The sequence below is a fragment of the Myotis nattereri genome (assembly GCF_964212035.1).
Source record: "Myotis nattereri genome assembly, chromosome: 10".
NCBI classification, from domain to species: Eukaryota; Metazoa; Chordata; class Mammalia; order Chiroptera; family Vespertilionidae; genus Myotis; species Myotis nattereri.
In genome coordinates, this window is record NC_138085.1 from 78,922,560 (window position 1) to 78,934,630 (window position 12,071).

A 12,071-nucleotide genomic window follows, 5' to 3' on the forward strand; every position below is an offset into this window, starting at 1 on the left:
TTGAAATGTTTCTCTGAAGCTGTCTTGCTTCCTCCCTCCGGGCCCAGGTCCTGCCTTGATTGTAACCAGCCAGTTCCTGGGCTCCAGATGAGCCTTGGAGTTGAGTGTTTAGAGACCTGAGCCAGAATGTTCCCAGGGTGTGTGTGCGACATTTGCATTTGACTGGGAATCAGTGAGGAACTCAGAGCAGCCCTGGGGGCATCCCGCCTCCTCCCCTGAGCCCCAGCCCCTCATTGTAGAGTGAAGGGGTGGGGCACAGGGTTGCTCGGTGGCTTCCAGCTCTGGCATCTGTGCCTCTGATTTAGAGTTGAGTGAGCTGTCATTCATAGACCAGGAAGGGCAAACCAGCTCATTACTCTGCTCCGGTGCCTGGGAAGCCATGGGGTCCTGCATGTCTAGCATGAGCTCTGAGCCCTCGGGCCTTTAATTAAAAGGCTTTGTGAGTCAGATGGTTCAGGGGGAGATTCAGATCTGCAGGGAGACTCCAGGGAGGTCCTCTGTCGTGTCCTCCACTCCTTGAGAAATCTGCCACTCCCAGCGCGAGGATGGAGGAGGGGGCGTTGGGATCCCGGGAGGGGACTTTGGGGAGAGGCTGTGGTTAAGCTTCCCTCACAGCCCCGCTGACTTCAGGCCCCTGGGGCTAGTCTGTGTGTTCCATGTGGCGGCTTTTCCCCTGTGTGAGCTGTGTCAGCCTAGTCCGATTCTGATACCTTCCCCGTGGCGGCCACAGTGCCCGGGGTGTTTCTTACCCAGTGTGTTTCCGCTCAGGGTGGTTTGTGCTAAGTGTATTTTCAGCCCCAAGTGGTACAAGGGATAAAAAGATTTTCTACCAAAAAAAAAAAAAAAAAAATGGTTTCTAAATGTGTCAGAAGCAGGGCTGCCTGCTGTGTGTTTTTCACAACTGCCTCCCCAGAGGAGGGTTTGAAAGCCTCACCTTTCAAGATGTTTCAACTCATATTAGAAAGTGACTTAAATAAAATCGCTCCTCTGACCACTGCCACTGTGCTCGCCGGGCTGGTGATTATTTGCCTAAGTGGAGTCTCCGGGGCGGGAACGTCAGTCACACCGCTTCTCCCATGTTCCTCGCAGAGGAAGTGAGATCGCACTTGTAAGATTCTTCTACTTGTTGTCATCTGGGGCCTGGGGGAATGTGCACCCCAAGGAGTGTGGGCCTGCTAGACAGAGCACAGTATGGCTTCCACTGAACCCGTTTGCTTTTCCCCCAAACCATGGCTGAGCACCTACTGTGTGCTGGCACCATGTAGGACAAGAGCTGACTTACTCTTGCATCGTCACTTGTAGGAATTCCCCCAATGGTCTGCCACTGGCCTCTAGGTTTCCTGACAACTGACCAGTTCCCTTCTGATTTCTCCTGGACGCTGATATGTTCAGGGAGCTTGACGCGGCCACTGTGTTGAGTATCTTTAGATCAGGTTTCTCAACCTTGGCACCACAGACATCTAGGACAAATTCCGTCTTCATTGTGGGTACCGTCTCACACATTGTAGGATGGTCTCAGTATCCCTGGGTGCCAGCGGCACCAACAATTCAGTTGTGGCAATCCAACATGTCTGCAGACATTGGCAAATATGCCCTCATGACTTTACATGGACCCAAATGCCCTTCTCTCCTCTCAGTTCATATAGTTATGTGTAAGGAAAGCCAGGATTTGTGCTCCCTTTTCATAAGATAATTGAGGACCAGAAAGAGAAGAAACTTGGCCCATCCAACAGCTCCAACTGAGGCAGAGCTGTAGCTACAATTTAAATTTCCTGTCTTCCCAACCCAGTGTCCTTCTCCTGGACCCATTTAGTGGTGGGCTGATACATGTTACAGAACTGATTCCCTGGGAAAAAAACAAAAACAAAACACACCTGATGAGGAATGTTTGCCGATTTCATGGTGTGAATACTCCCACCATGGCTGGTTTCTACTTATCAGACCTCGCGGAAGCTGAAGTTGGGGAGGAGGTCTGTATAATCGGCTCTGGTCAGCTGGTGTCACCTGGATCCAGGAGGACTTTGCTCAGATATTCATCTTGCTTCCTCTGGATCTTGTCCTTCCATCAGTCCTCCTTCTCTCATAATCACACACATTTATTAGTGTGGAGTGTGATGGGGGTGCTTTAGCCTGGTAAGGGTTTTTGATCATTTGTTTGAATCAGGAGAGAGCTATTAGAATGAAATCTTCTCTCTCCCTTTTTTGTTGAATAAACATTTCTTTCTATAATCTTTCTATTTAAGGGGATGCAGAAGCAGGAGGACAGAGCAGAATCCCCAGGGAGCTCGTCGGTAAGGCCTCCTGGACAGGAACCGAGGGCTGTTGCTCAGCACCAGATATGTTGAGTGTGAGGTGCTTGGTGGTACAAGAGAGTGAGGGCCAGGGGGCTGTTGGATATACTGTGCTAGATAGAGTGCAGGAGAAAGGTCTTGGCTGGAGTTTCAGTTCAGATATAAGCCTCAGTGTCCACACATGTGAAAGGACAAATAATAATCTTCTCACTGTCGATGAAAAGAGCAAATGCACTCTTATGTCTGAGCTCCCGATGCCTGCTCTTGCATTTGCTTGTTTGGTGGATTGGCTGGTTGTCATCAGATTGAAAACTCATCAAACCTAAGGACCTAGCTGGTCTTGTGGTTTTGACCTTGGCCATGGTTCCGTGCCAATTGCTTCTAGCCATCTTCTCCATGGTCCAGCATCAGACCTGGGAGAGCCCGGGACTGTGGGAAGAACCCTTCTCTGGTTATCATCAGGAGACCTGGTTTCTCCTCCCACTGTTGGTGCTACCTCATTACATAACCTCGGGGGTAGTTTGGTGTGACTGGATGTGGGTAGCCCCAGAGGAGGGGTGAGGGCATGCTGTGGCGTTTGGATTTGATCCTGGAAGTGGTGGGAAGTGCCTGAAGGGTTTTGAGCAGCAGCGAAGACTCGATGCATCATCAGAGTTGTGCTTTAGGAAGTAGTTTCTGCAGAGCACTGGGCCAGAGTGCAGGCCGGATGAAGCCAGTTAGGAGGCTGGTGCAAACAGTCCAGTCCAAAAGTGATGAGGTGCCCCACGGCTGCTGAATGCTGAGCAGCGCAGATAGAAAGTGCTGTGAGAGTTCAGAGAAGGAGAGGTCAATGTGAAGTGGGGTGTCAGCATATCAGAGAAGGCTTCACGGAGAAGGTGAGCCTGCTGCTGGCCTTGATGGATGACAGAAAGAATGGAGGTGTGTGGAGCTATAAGTCTGTGTGCATATCAGGGCAAGGAAACGCGAAGCTGCAGTAAGCCACATGGGGCTTAAGTTGAGAGCTTATATAAAGGATGGTTCTCAATTCGTATGGACTTGAACACTAAACCTGGGAATATGGATTTTGTTAGCGGTGGTTCTCACAGGGAAAGTACATTTTTTGTAGTTGATTTCTGTGGGGAGCTTATCCCCAGCATTTTCCTGTCCAGAACTCCCCCCTTTCTTTTTCTCATGCTTGGGGCCAGGTGAGGGTGTGTGATACACCCCCTACAGCTCTGAGCTGGGGAAGGCAGAATCGCTTTGAGTCTTGAGGCTGAATGGGCCTGAATGCTGATCATGTGCCTGGTGATTTGCCGGGCAGCAGAAACCCTGGACCGGGAGCAGCTGTGCTATTATCTCAATGCGGTCTCCAGGGTGTGCTGCCTGGGCCAGGGGACCGTCCTCAGCGGAGGAAATAGAGATAAGCCGGCTGCCAGCTGTCGCAGGTACCTTCTCAATCATTCCTCCTCGCGTCATCCCCGAACCGCTCCCCTTACTAAGAGTAATAGAAATCCCCCGTTTTCTCCCACTCCTGCCTGGCGAACGTGTATCTGGATCCGCTCACGGAAGGGGAGGATGGCCAGCCTCATAGCGTTTGAGTAAAATGAGATCAGTGCTTTCTGGGAGGTAAAGCAGATACCATTACCTCTGAGGCTCACAGGAGAAACAGGCTCGGACTCCTCTTGCACAGCCAAGAGTCGGTGGGGTGGGAACTAGGAACCAGCTACCCGTGGACTTGAGCATGTTCCTGTTCGATCAGAATGGGGGCTTTCTGCAGGACAGGTTCCTTTAAGTGGGGTTTTGTAGCAATTCGCTTTCTCGAAGGGCAGTGTCTCTCGTAGGTGAAGCTCTTCAGTACACTTTGTTGAAAGGCTGTTCCAGACACTGAGGGTCCCAGGTTCCCAAGTCCACTTCATTGGCAGGGAGCGACTTGCCCAGTGTCTTAGAGAGACAGAAAGTCAAAGCAGGCCCTGGCCGGTGGCTCAGTTGGTTAGGGCGTCATCCCAATACAAGGTTGTGGGTTTGATCTCCAGTCAGAGCACATGCAAGAATCAACCAATGAATGCAGAAATAAGTGGAACAACCAAGTGCGCGCTCTCTCTCTCTCTCTCTCTCTCTCTCTCTCCAAAATCAATCAATCAAAAATTTTAAAAAAAGAATGTTTAACATCAAAGCTGAAACAGGAGCCCAGATTGCCTGCTTTTCAAGCCCCAGTGTTTTGCCATCCACCAGCCTTAGGGGGCAAGTGGGTCTTCAGAGAAGAACACCCAGTGTCAGCCACCCAGAGGTGGCCCCTGTCGGTGGCTCTGTGGGCCAGGGGCTGCGGGAGCTCGCAGGTGGTGTGTGGCACTGGGTGGTGTTGCCGTGGGAGACCCGCCTGGTTGGGTACATGGGTGCTGCCAGCGTTTGCAGATCCCCGGAGCACACCAGCATTGGCGGGAACTTGGCAACAAATGGCTGCAGCCAGACTGGCCCTCAGATGGTGCCCAGTGCAGTCCGGCCAGGCCCCATTTCTTAGTTTCCCATTCCTGGGCAGCACTGGCCTTGAACTTCCACAGCCATCATCTACCCTGACAGTCCAGGTCAGCGCTGTCTATCTGTGCTGCTTGGCATGTTTTTAGGGGCTGTTGTATTTGCTGAAGTTCAAATAGGTACCAAGTACTGTACTGGCCACTTTTAACATTGGGGTACCCTGACATGGAGCTATTATTCCCATTATAGAGACGGGCAGCCAGGGCTCAAAGAAGCATTGGTCGTAGGCCCCAGGCTCTTTCCATAGCCCATCCTCCCACTAATACTGACACCAGGGCTTGATACACTGGCTACCTGTGGACATCCCAGTCAGCCTCGGGCACAGCCTCTTACTAGGCTCTTTCTCTGCTGTATCCCTGCACCTCCTCCGCCCCCCCCCCCCCCCCCCCCGCACACTGAGCCGCTCACTGCCTTCCAGGAAGCCGAATTTTACAGATCCCACCCTCCACACGTCATGTGTGCGGGACTCTGGATAAGTAAGACACTCCCCTCCTCTCAGGAAACTTCCATCCATCGGCAGAGATGAAACATGACAAGAGCTACGGTGCTTTCGCGGGGAAAGCTCACTGGGTCTTCAGAGTAGCCCACCGCGGCCTGCTGGGCCATGGCCTTCATTGTAAGGTCAGCATTGGGCAGACTTTGAATCTGACGATCAGAGGGAAGAGGGATTACAGGTCACACCGCCCGGCCAAGGCCACACTGGGGGCAGACCCGGGTCTCCTCACTTCCCTCTGGAGCCTTCCTGCTCCCTCAAGGCATCGTCCTGGCTTGTGGTCCGGTAGGGCCTCTACAGCCTGAACTGTGTTCATTTCTGTCTTTAACATTTTTTAAAATTTATTTTTCAATTATAGTTAACATACAATATGATATTTGCTTCAGGTGTACAACATAGCGATTAGACATTCGTATGCATTAAAAAGCGATCCCCCTGATGAGTCTAGTACCCGTCCGACACCTTCCATAGTTATTGCGACATTATTGCCTGTTCCCTGAGCTGTCTTTCCAGCCCCACAGCTGCTTTTATAACCGGCAATTTGTACGTCTTCCTCTCTGATTGCCGCCTGCCTGGAGGAGACGAGGCAGCGCGGCTGCCGACGCATCAGACTCCTGCCTGTCAAGTCGTTACAGCGACACCCCTGAAGTTGCCGCCTGGGAGGAGGGGAGCGAGCATGAAAGGCCCCAGGCTGACTGCGATGTCATCGTACTGATGTTTGGGGTTGTCAGAAGGAGGAAGATACTCATCTCATTTGATTTCTCACGTGTCCCTGCTCCCCAGCCCAGAGGAGGACCTAATGACACCAACACCGAAATCCTGTCGGAGACAGAAGCCTCTGGCCTGGCCCATCTGTTCAGATGGAAGACTGGCTGGGGTTTCCTGAATCCCTCAGCCAGTTTGACCCATGTCCCTGGCCACACACATGGGGGGCGCTCACCTTCTTGGCTGTGTAGGTGGGACAGGGGTCAGAACCGGCTTGAACCACAGCTCTGGGAAATGGAGCCAGTGTGAGCTTCGGAGCAGAGACCCGGGCTCTGGTCCTGCCACGGGCCACTGCCCTCCCGCCCCGGGTCAGATGTCCCATCTGGCGTGATGGACGGACCCTCCATGGCTGTGGAGCGCAGGGGTTAGAGTGAGCGCCTTGAGGTTGAACTTGGGTTCAGTTTCGAGCTTCACGACCAACTCTTACAAACGTGTGCTGTTAACTGGGGCTGGTCCCCGGCCTCGCCAAGTCACCCTCCGGCTGCTAATCTCTAAGATGTGGCTGGTGGGCAGGGCGTGCCCTCATTTTCCGCAGGACCCATGTGAGGGCCGAGGGAGACAGTCATGTGATGTGACGGGCGGCACAGTGCCTGGGCAGAGGCAGTGCCCAGTGAGGAAGAGTGGCATTCTTCGGTGCCACCACGGTCACCCACTCCTTGACCCCTGACAGTCTCGGATCGCCGAGCCCAGGCTGCTCTGGTTGGCCCCCGTCAGGTCTCTAGGCCACTCCCAGGACAGGGTTCCCAGCACGCTGGCATGGTGGGGAGACCTGCGCCCCAGTCCTGGCTTCTCCACCTGCGTGCTGAGTGGCATTAAACAAGTCCCTTCCCTTCTCTAGGATGGAGGTGTCTCCTGAGTAATATTAGAAATGATAATAGTCATTGTCATGATACTAATAGAGGTAGTCGGTTGCATGGCGCCCCACCCCGAAAGGCGAGTCCATGCCCTAACCACCCCGGCCTGCGGATGTGACCTAATTGGGGAAAAGGGTCTTACCTACTTACCAAGTATGACCACTTGTAGAAGCTCCTACACAGAACAGATAAGGAGCCTGGCTTAACTGCCTGCGTGGCTGCGGGAGGAGGGCCCAGAGCCACCGCGTCCCCCAGGCACCCGTGGGCCCTCAGGCCCTGAGCCTCCGCAGAGCTGTCAGAAACCTGTGGGCTAGACGTCCTGTCACGCTCTGTGATTCAGTAAATGCCAGGGTCTCTTCCAACAATGGATGGACGGAGGCCTAAGCTTTTTTTGTTAGCATTTACTTTACCTGAACTGATGGGAGAGTGTGAGTCAAGATGGGTCCCTGGTTTCAAAAGAAGGCAGATTCTTTCTCTCCTGGGGCAGATTCCTAAGAAGGCAGATTCTTCTCCTGGGGCAGATTCCTAAGAAGGCAGATTCTTTCTCTCCTGGGGCAGAGATTCCTAAGAAGGGCAGGTTCTGCGGGACAGCAAGATGAAGGCCGGCTCTAAGTGCTGCCTCCATCCTCCCTGGGCCAGGGGGGTGGAAGGGGAGATGCCCGTCCAGAGGGCCTCCCTCCGCACCCTTCGGCCGGGTCAGTGCCTACTGGCGGTGGAGAAAGGCCAGGTCTGTCCCAGCAACACGCTGCCCCTTGAGGCAACAGGGTCTGTGTCCTGTCGGTGGCCTGCAGTCTCCAGCTGCCTTAGGGAGGAGAGCCACCGAGCCTGCATGTTGGGGGAGTGGCTGGTTATCAGAACAGCTGTGCATTCGGGTTCTGGGAGCCCACCGTCCTTTTGAAATATATCATTGCCCGGCTGGTGTGGCTCAGTGGTTGAGCATTGACCTATGAACCAGGAGGTCCCAGTTTGATTCCCGGTCAGGGCACATGCCCAGGTTGCAGGCTCGATCCCTATTGTGGGACGTGCAGGAGGCAGCCGATGGATGATTCTCTTGTTATTGATGTTTCTATCTCTCTCTCCCTCTCCCTTCCTCTCTGAAATTAATAAAAATTATATTAAAAAAATAAGTGAAGCTGGTCACACCCTTGCTTCTCCCATCGTAGCACGATGCTTCATAACCTGTGGCATCGGCCTGTTTTATATGCAAAGCCTACAGGCCCAGCAGATGGAGAAGACCTTTGGTGAGCTAAGGGGCGGGAACGGTTGCAGAGGAATGTGTGTGTGGATTGGAAAGCCCGGGATTGCTGGGACAGTTCTCTCCCGACAAACGTAATTGGCCCTCGGGGCTGTGGGTGACCTCAGGGTGCCCACATGTCCTGCATGCCTGCGACCATCCCGGCTCATGCCTGTTGTCCCAGTGGCCTTCATGGTTTGCTTCCCACTCCCACAAGCACTCAGTTTAGATGGTGAATCCCATGGTCGCCCTCATGGTATGCGACCGAATACCTCCCCACGTGCAGATGCCACGGGGATGACGCACTCAGGCAGAAACCTGCACCCGTGATGCGGATGGCGCAGAAGCTGGCTGTGGTCGGCACCGGTGCACGGTCACGGGTAAGGCATGTCGCCATGTCACAGCACAGGCGGTGACATCATGGGACAAAATGTCACACAGACCACAGACCATGCAGCAGCTCCTGTCTCATACCAGCTGGCTTTCAGACCGAGGAAATTACTTAGTGTAGCTCAGCTACAAATGAGGAGTAATGATATGGCCGTCACAGAGTGGGAGTAATTACTAAGGACCTGCGGAAAGCGCCTGGCCTGTTTCCTGACACATAATAAGCTGCCACAGATGGCAACATCATCATCATCATCATCATCATCATCATTATTATTCCATGACTTATTATTTGGGCTTTAATCTCCCCGCCTCTGAAGTGGTGAGAGGTGATTTCTGTGCTGTCCTGTTCCCAGTTCTTCATGAGGCCGAAACCAGAGCCTGGTGTCCCTGCAAGTGTGTTCGACCTGGGAGTGTGTGTGATCTGGGAGTGTGTGCGACCTGGGAGTGTGTACAATCTGTGAGTGTGTGCGACCTGTGTGTGCGACCTGTGTGTGCGACCTGGGAGTGTGTCCGACCTGCGAGTGTGTGCGACCTGGGAGTGTGTGCGACCTGGGAGTGTGTGCGATCTGGGAGTGTGTGCGACCTGGGAGTGTGTGCGACCTGTGAGTGTGTGCGATCTGGGAGTGCGACCTGGGAGTGTGTGCGACCTGGGAGTGTGTGCGACCTGGGAGTGTGTGTGATCTGGGAGTGCGACCTGGGAGTGTGTGCGACCTGGGAGTGTGACCTGGGAGTGTGTGTGATCTGGGAGTGCAACCTGGGAGTGTGTGTGACCTGGGAGTGTGTACAATCTGGGAGTGCGACCTGGGAGTGTGTGCGACCTGGGAGTGCGACCTGTGTGTAAAATCTGTGAGTGTGTGCAACCTGGGAGTGTGTGCGACCTGTGAGTGTGTACAACCTGTGAGTGTGTGCAACCTGGGAGTATGTGCGACCTGTGAGTGTGTACAATCTGTGAGTGTGTGCGACCTGTGAGTGTGTGTGACCTGTGAAAGTGTGTGCAACCTGTGAGTGTGTACAATCTGTGAGTGTGTGCGACCTGTGAGTGTGCGACCTGGGAGTGTGTGTGACCTGTGAAAGTGTGTGCAACCTGTGAGTGTGTGCGACCTGTGTGTGCAACCTGGGAGCGTGTGCGACCTGGGAGCGTGTGCGACCTGTGAGAGTGTGCGACCTGTGAGTGTGTACGATCTGTGTGTGCGACCTGGGAGCGTGTGCGACCTGTGAGAGTGTGCGACCTGTGAGTGTGTACAATCTGTGAGTGTGTGCGACCTGGGAGCGTGTGCGACCTGTGAGAGTGTGCGACCTGTGTGTGTGACCTGTGAAAGTGTGTGCAACCTGTGTGTGCGACCTGTGTGTGCAACCTGGGAGTGTGTGCGACCTGGGAGTGTGTGCGACCTGGGAGTGTGTGCAGTGTTTGAAGACTTTCGACATCATGGTCACCCGCCTGTCCCATAGGTCTGTTCCCCTCTGACATGGGGATGGATTCCCAAGGCACCAGCCCTTCTACTCACCCTGAGGACTGTCATCTCGACCTCCCTGTCCCCTCCCCAGCCTCGCCTCCTCCCACCACCGAGCCATGCTGTGTACACACCAGGGCCAGATGTCACTGACTGGTGCTGGCTGACTCCCGGGGGTGGGGGGAGGAGGACAGGGGTGTTGAAGAGTGGGGGCAGGTGGGAAGGAATTCAGGGTGCTGCCACCCAAGGGGGGCTGGGGACAAACTCCTTGTCCTGTGGGCCCAGCACCTCTCCACATTCCCACCTGGAGCCTTGCTTCCTTCCTCTGCCTTTTATTCCTGATTTCTTCCCACTGTCGGCCCTCCCGCGTGCCTCACCCTTTCCTTGTTGCTGTCACTGCTTGCAGAGGGAGTGCTGCATGGTGGCCTCTGGGGCGGTGGCCCCCGTCCTCCCGGTGCCATCGGCAGGCTCTAAGTCTCCACTCATCAATATCAGTGTTGCAGCATGATGAGCGATCATCGGGCTTGCTTATTTGCGTGATTAGCGATCATCGGGCTTGCCTATTTGCGTGGCTGTTCTGCTTACCAGGTGATTGCCATCCTTACGATGCCCACTGGGCGTGGGGGACTTCTATAAGAGTCTATAAGCAAGTGAAGTGGCAATGTGGACAGGAGGAGATTCGCCTTCTCCTGGCCTGGCCTGCTTAGCTTTGTGGTAGAAGAAAGCGGGGCTCTGACTGGGCCCTGTCAGGTGAACCCAGGCCCAATCATATACACTGAAAGCAGGTTACACGTTAGAGAGCAATCGAGAAGGAGAGCAGGGGGTGGGGTGACATCCCTGAGGCCCCCTCACCTCAGCCTCTCCTCTCTCGTTTCCCGGTCTTTGTGGGCGCGCCTGGGCTCTCGGCCACGGCCCAGAGGTGTGGGCCACGGCCTTCCCGGGATTCCTCTTTGGGAATTGGTTCTGTCCTTTGTCGGCACCAAGTGCTCATGGGAGACAGTGCCTGTGCCAGGGGGCTGTCTTCTTGGGCCGGGCCCTGGGCTGGAGACATGGGCACCAACCCCAGTCTCCCCGCTGCCACCATGACCCGCTTTCCCCAAATGCAGAGACAGCCCCAGGGACGCCGGCTCAGAATCACTTTCTCATCAGGCCAAGGACTTTGCAGAGTTGCTGTGTTTTCTCTATCATTTCCTCCCCCCACACTTCCTGTTTTTTCTTCCTCTTTCCCCACCCCCCACCCCATCTCTCAGCCCTGTCCCTGGTTGCCTGAGAACAGGAACAAGCGTGGCGCGTTGATAATCGTGATTTCCTGACCTACGGGCCCTCTGTCTGCTGCTCAGAGCTGGAGCCAGAGGGCCCAGCCTCTCCGGGCACGTGAACCCCAGCGGGGAGCAGGCAGGAAGCCGGGGCCCCAGAGCACGGTCTGAAAGAGAATCTCCTAAGACTAATTCTTCATGTTCTTGCAGCAATTTACAGCTTCCACATTATATCCTCCTGCTTTTGAACTAAAACACTGCAGAACTCCCAGTGTTTTGGCCGAGTAAATACAGTCAAGTGTCGATGGGCACAGCCTAGGTGTGGGAGGCAGACAGGAGTTTATTAGTGATTCTGCACCATGTTCTCCTTGTGATTCTCCGGGTCTTTCTAGCTCTCTGAAGTTAGGTTCCCTGACCCTTTGGGAAAATGAAGTCGACGGTATTCATGAGGACAGATTAGGGAGATACATCTGTGAGATTCACATGGTGCGCCTGGCCGATGCTATTTGCTTAACAAATGCAAGCTCCCTTTTTTGGTTTTCGTTTTCTGCACAGGGAAATGGCTCTTCAGAAGTACAGTAGCCAGAAAAATTACCTAATCAGTGATGCCCATGGGGGAGAGTCTGTGGCTGTTGCTGTCTTCCTGAAACAGGGAGAGTGAGAGCAAGAGCGGAATGAGAGCAAGAGCGAGAGCAAGAGAGAGAAAGAGGGAGAGAGAAGCAGATAATGACAAAGAGATAGAGAGATAGAAACGGCGGGGTGGGGGAGACAGACAGAGCAAAAGAGAGGGGAGAGACAGAGAGAGACCCACTGAGAGACCTCCGGG

The 12,071-nt window shown here is 54.1% G+C and overlaps 1 protein-coding gene across 2 annotated transcripts in view; it reads left to right on the forward strand.

Moving 5' to 3' along the window:
* Positions 1–12,071, forward strand: part of CYRIA (CYFIP related Rac1 interactor A) — an 83,020-nt gene that overhangs the window by 28,334 nt on the left and 42,615 nt on the right. The window lies entirely within an intron of this gene.